The sequence below is a fragment of the Pleuronectes platessa genome, chromosome 13 (genome assembly GCF_947347685.1).
Source record: "Pleuronectes platessa chromosome 13, fPlePla1.1, whole genome shotgun sequence".
In the NCBI taxonomy this organism is placed as follows: domain Eukaryota; kingdom Metazoa; phylum Chordata; class Actinopteri; order Pleuronectiformes; family Pleuronectidae; genus Pleuronectes; species Pleuronectes platessa.
Genome location: NC_070638.1, coordinates 24,224,818 through 24,231,372, shown reverse-complemented (window position 1 = coordinate 24,231,372; position 6,555 = coordinate 24,224,818).

Genomic DNA, 6,555 nt, shown 5'->3' with positions numbered 1-6,555 from the left:
GCTCCATCTCCTGCCTGGGTTAGCTTTAGGTGACTCTTTGCTGTCTGTCGAGTCAGCGTACTTAGCGTACTCACCATCTCTGAAGATCCGCTGTTGGCTGTTAACTGCCAATCAGCTGTTAGCTTCTCCTCATCGCTGGTGTACACACAAACCTGGGGATTTTTCCACTCAGGTCTTGCCCTGGACCCTCATCTACCTTGATATCAGGACTATCCCTCCTTGTTTCGGCCGGTCTTTTCTCGACCTCGCTCAATCCCGTTGCCCTGGCGCCTTGTGGTTGGCAGTGGCAGCCGCTTCACCTGCTCTGGCTTAGCTGCTGGTGACCGGACAATCTAACAGCTGAATGTTGGATGGCTGCTGTTTCCTGCTCCAACTGTTCCCTGACTGGACCCCCGCCTACCACAACATTTGAGCTTTCCCAGGCAGTCTACTCCCTGTCTAATAGCTAACTAGTTTGCTGCTGCTTCCCTGTACTGCTGAGATGGTGCTCATGAAATACAATAATAATTGCTGTGCAACTCCTGAATCTGGTCTGCCAATACACTCCTTTCTGCCTGCCAATCATTAAATCCCATCGTGGACCCTGTCATTCCCGCAATGGTGTCTGACCAGCGCCCAATCGCGCAGTGACGATGTCATTACAACAAACCACATGTGCACACAGGAAATCTGAGACCTCTCTTCACTGTTGATAGCATTTCCCCCTCACCCCCTCAACCTCAGCTTCTACCATCAACATAGCGTCTTTTATGTTACAGAATGCTCGCTCCCTAAACAGTAAAGCACTACTCATCCATGACATCATCACTAACAGGAAAATAGATTTTGTTTGTCTAACTGAAACATTGCAGAACCAACTGGACTTTCTGACTCTAAACCAAGCCACACCCCCATGTTACTCTAACATTCTAATCCCCGCTCTATGGGCCGGGGTGGTGGGCTGGCCAGAGCCGACTTCCTGGTTAAAGAACTTCCTGTACCCAATACCAGCTTGTTTGAATGTGTCGCTTTCACCCTGGCTCGTCCTCATCTACCGCCCCCCAAGACAGTGAGTTCCACACCCCTGGCAAACCTACTGGCTACACACCTGGCCTCAGATCCCCCCCAACATCATCGATGATCTCCTGGTCGCTCACTACTACACTGCTCTAACCCTCAGTCTCGAATCTCTAACCCCTCTCAAAACCCAAACTGTATCCTACACCCGCCCAGCCCCCTGGTTCACAGCTGAACTTCAAGTAATGAAGGCCTCTGACCCTCAACTGGAGTGGCTCTATAAAAGATCTGGCCTCACTGTCCACCTGTAGGCCGACAGAACATGACCATGAGCGCTTATACAAGAAAGTTCTCTCACATACCAAGATACCACTCCTCCCTCATTGGCAATCAGCGAAACCAACCCAGAAAGCCATTCACAACCATTAACCACTGCATCTCTGGATATCTTCAAAACACTCCTCAAGCCCCACCTGTTCACTAAGTCCTTTGGCCTCAGTTAATGCTCTGTAGTATGTAATACAGTTAATGATATGTAAAGGGTCCTTGGGTCTCTTGAAAGCTGCTATATAAATGGAAACTATTATTATTATTCACTATTCCTTTTGCCATGGATTTTTTTGTAAAGCAATTTGTAACCTATTTTAGAGAAGTGCTATACAAATAAAGTTATTATCGTGGCCGTGATCGTGGACTGTCGATCATGATCTTGGTGGATAATAGATCATGGCTCGTGATTGCGGTGATCATGGTGACAGCTGAGCGTGAATTAGGATTAGAGCGAGATTGCTTAGATATACAAAATATGACCTCCTCACATATTTTACCATTACTGACAAAATCTTGTGTGTGTGCGTGTGCATGTGCGTGTGGGTGTGTGTTTGTGTTTGTGGGCAGTTTCGGATTGTTTTTGGCCCAAACACCCTTGGGAGGAGACACAAAACCACACATAATTGTCTTGCACAAACCTGTATCTATAATAGAGTATAATAATATAACAATCCGTTACTTCGTATAGTTATAAGCAAACCTTCAAATCTAATATGTGTCTTTTACAGGATAGGCATCTTTCAGTGAAGCAGCCAAATGTACTATAATAGAAATATTGTAATAAATATATTCAACCCCTGTTTTTTTATGTCATTATTCCTCACCGATGACAACATTCATAAAATAGCAAAGTGCAATGTTTCAATTGGTCAGATAAGTTGTAATGAAGAGGACCTTCATTACAACGATCCATTCACTCTTGTTCTCGTTATTTCCTGATTTATTCTATTGAAATCAGCAGCACAAAGAATTGTCTGTTTTTGATGATGTGCTTCAGTAGCTGCTGCTTTTGCGATGGCTGATTCAAATGTACTTCAGGGTTTTCTGGACCAAACAGGCTAACTAAATCAGAATCTTTCCGAGAAAGTAGCTCAGATGAGAGAGAAACAGAAATCACAAAGGAGCGTTCACTTGAGGCAGGTTTCAAACAAGTCCAAACTGACCCTTATATACAGTGGATATAAAAAGTCTACGCACCCCTGTAAAATACAAGTTTTTTTTATGTAAACAAATGAGATGAAGATAAATCCTGTCTGAACTTTTTCCACCTTTAATGTGACCTTTAACGTGAACAATTCAATTGAAAAAACTAACTGAAATCTTTTAGGGGGAAAAATAAAAATAAAAAACAAAAATAATGTGGTTGCATTAGTTTGCACACCCTCTTATAACTGGGGATGTGGCTGTATTCAAAATTAACCAATGACATTCAAACTCATGTTAAATAGTAGTCTGTACACACCTACCATCATTTGCAGTGGCTCTGTTTAATTAATAATAAAGTTCAGCTGTTCTATAGGATTTTCCTGACATTCTCTTAGTTGCATCTTACAGCAAGAGCTCTGGTACGCAGAGAGCTTTCAAAGCATCAGAAGGATCTCATTGCTGAAAGGTATCGGTCAGGAGAAGGGTACAAAATAATTTCCAAGTCATTAGATAAACCACGGAACACAGTGAAGACAGCCATCATCAGGTGGGGAAAATATGGCACAACAGTGACATTACCAAGAACTGGACATCCCTCCAAAATGGATGAAAATACAAGAAGAAAACTGGTCAGGGAGGCTTCCGAGAGGCCGACAGCAACTCTAAAGCAGCTGCAGGAATTTCTGGCAAGGACTGGCTGTGTACTACATGTGACAACAATCTTCCGTGCAAGACAGGAGCTTTTCTTACCAAGGAAAACATCCAAGGCCGGCTAAATTTAGCAAAAACATACATGATGTCTCCAGAAAGCATGTTGGAAAATGTGTAAGGGTCTGATGAAACCATGGTTGAACTTTTTGGCCATAATTCCAAAAGGTATGTTTGGTGCAAAAACAACACTGCACATCACCCAAAGAACACCATACCCACAGTGAAGCATGGTGGTGGCAGCATCAGGCTCTGGGGCTGTTTTACTTCAGCTGGAACAGGGGCCTTAGTCCATGTGGAGGGAATTATTAACAGTTAAAAAATACCAGTCAGTTTTGGCACAAAACCTTCAGGCTTCCGTTAGAAAGCTGAAGATGAAGAGGAATTTCACCTATCAGCATGACAAAGACCCAAAGCATAAATCCAAATCAACAAAAGCATGGCTTCACCAGAAGAAGATTAATGTTTTGGAATGGCCTAGCCAAACCCCAGACCTGAATCCAATTTTACAGCTGTGGGGTGAACTGAAGAGACCTGTGCACAGAAGATGCCCTCGCAATCGGTGAAGTTTGGAGCCCTTTTGCAAAGAAAAATGGGCAAATATTGCCAAGTCAAGATGTGCCATGCTATTAGACTCCTACCTTAAAAAACCGAGTGCTGTAATAAAATCAAAAGGCGTTTCAACAAAGTATTAGGTTATTTATGCAGCCAGGTTATTGTACTTTTTTTATTTTTCCGCCTAAAAGATTTCAGTTTGTTTTTCAACTGAATTGTTCACGTTAAAGGTCACATTAAAGGTGGAAAAAGTTCGGACAGGATTTATCTTTGTCTCATATATTTACATCACGAAAACCAATATCCACTGTATATCCCACCTGCTGTAGTGACCCACGTCTTTCCCACCTTCCGCATGCACCAACCTCCAATGATATGTGGATATACACTCCTGATCAAAATCTTAAGACCAGTTAAAAAATTGCATGAATTTGCATTTTGCACTGTTGGATCTTAGGAAGGCTCTAAGTAGAGCTTCAAAATGCAAAAAAAAAGAAATGGGAACAAGAGACCAAAAGTTGTGAGCAGGCAATTTATTGAAAACAACAATTTAACTCAAATAGGCTGTTCATCAGCTGATCAAAAGTTTAAGACCACAGCCTTTAAAAAGCCAAAATCTGTGCAAAAATTTGGATTCCATGTCATTTCCTGTCAAGTAATCACACTGTGAAGATCTCTTGAGGGCAAAGGCAAAAAAGCTCACCGTCTTTGAACGTGGTAGGATTGTTGAACTACATAAACAAGGCCTCTCACAACGTGCCATCGCTGCTGAGGTTGGACGCAGTAAGACAGTCATTTTGCATTTCTTAAAAGATCCTCAGGGTTATGGAACAAAAAAATCAAGTGGTAGACCCAAAAAAATCTCACCGGCGCTGAGCCGGAGGATCCGAATGGCTGTCCGTCAAGACACGGGACGATCCTCGTCCCAAATTAAGGCCATTACTGGTGCTGACTGCAGCCCAATAACCATCAGACGGCATCTGCGAAGGAAGGGCTTCAAAAACAAGAAACGTCTTCAAAGGCCACGTTTTCTTCAACGCCACAAAATTGCCCGTTTAGACTTTGCAAGGGAGCACCAAACATGGGACATTCAAAGGTGGAAGAAAGTTCTATTCTCTGACGAGAAAAAAATTAACCTTGATGGTCCTGATGGCTTCCAACGTTACTGGCATGACAAGGAGATGCCACCTGAGATGTTTTCTACGCGGCACAGTGGAGGGGGCGCCATCATGATCTGGGGTGCTTTTTCCTTCAATGGAACAATGGAGCTCCAGGTTTTGCAGGGGCGTCAAACAGCAGCTGGCTATGTGTAGATGTTGCAGCGGGCATCCCTCATGACTGAGGGCCCTCGTCTGTGTGGTAACAACTGGGTTTTTCAGCAGGACAACGCTCCAATTGACAATGCCTGTCTGACCAAGACCTTTTTCCAGGAGAATAACATCACTCTTTTGGACCATCCTGCGTGTTCCCCTGATCTTAATCCAATTGAGAGAACATTTGGGGATGGATGGCAAGGGAAGTTTACAAAAATGGACTTCAGTTCCAGACAGTGGATGCCCTTCGTGAAGCCATCTTCACCACTTGGCGCAACATTCGCACTAGCCTTTTGGAAAGACTTGCATCAAGCATGCCAAAACGAATTTTTGAAGTAACAATAATGGTGGAGCTACTCATTACTGAGTCAGTTTTTGACACTTTAATTTCTGTTTTAGGAGGGTTTTTTTTTATTTTTAGCTGTGGTCTTAAACTTTTGATCAGCTGATGAACAGCCTACTTCAGTTAAATTGTTGTTTTCAATAAATTGCCTGCTCACAACTTTTGGGCTTTTGTTCCCATTTCTTCTTTTTGCATTTTGAAACTCTACTTAGAACCTTCCTAAGATTCAACAGTGCAAAATGCAAATTCATGCAATTTTTTAACTGGTCTTAAGATTTTGATCAGGAGTGTATATCTATCTAGATATATTGCTGGATATTCTATTTTTCTTACCTGTTTTCAGCCTCCGGCCGTATGGTTTTCTTTGGAGGTGAGCTGCTTGATCTTTTTAATTGGGATTCTGCGTTTTGCATTTGAGCATTTGATATTCACTCTATAAACATATGTGAACAATTAAGGCAGCTAGGACTGGAGGTGGGGAACATTAAGAAAGGGTGCTGTCAGAGGACATTTTCTTGTAACCTAGATTCAACCTCTACCTTCAGGTAAAAAGTTGCTCTTTAGACCAAAATGATCAGACCCCTCCAGCAAGGGTGGGAATCTGACCTGCAGTAGGAAAAAGAGAAAAGGGAGTGAAGGAAGGAAGGTAAAAAAAGAGAGAGATGCTGTAATTTGGAATTTTAAATTTTTTAACAAATATTTACCCCCACACATGCCCCTACAATTTTAGGGGCATGTGTGTGTCTCTCTGTGTGTGTGTGTGTGTGTGTGTGTGTGTGTGTGTGTGTGTGTGTGCGTGTGCGTGTGTGTATGTGTGTTGGTGTTATACAGTAGCATAATAAATTGCCCTGTATTAAATAATGATGAGCCTGGGTATAGAACAGTGACAGCAGGGAAAAATAGGCCTGAATGATGCATCAACCCTTGGTTAAAAATGTGCAAATGAATTCAATGGACTTGACATTCACTGAATATGAGACTGTCAGATCAGTGTCTGTGTGTGTGTGTGTGTGTGTGTGTGTGTTTTTGATAAACAGCGAGAGAACCTTGGTATGTTGGGTTCTGCGGGGTTCATAAAAGTTAATAATAAATCAATGTTTGTTTAGATTTTTACAATATGAATTCGGCTTCTCCTTTTGCCTTCCTGTTAAAGCTTCCTATCAT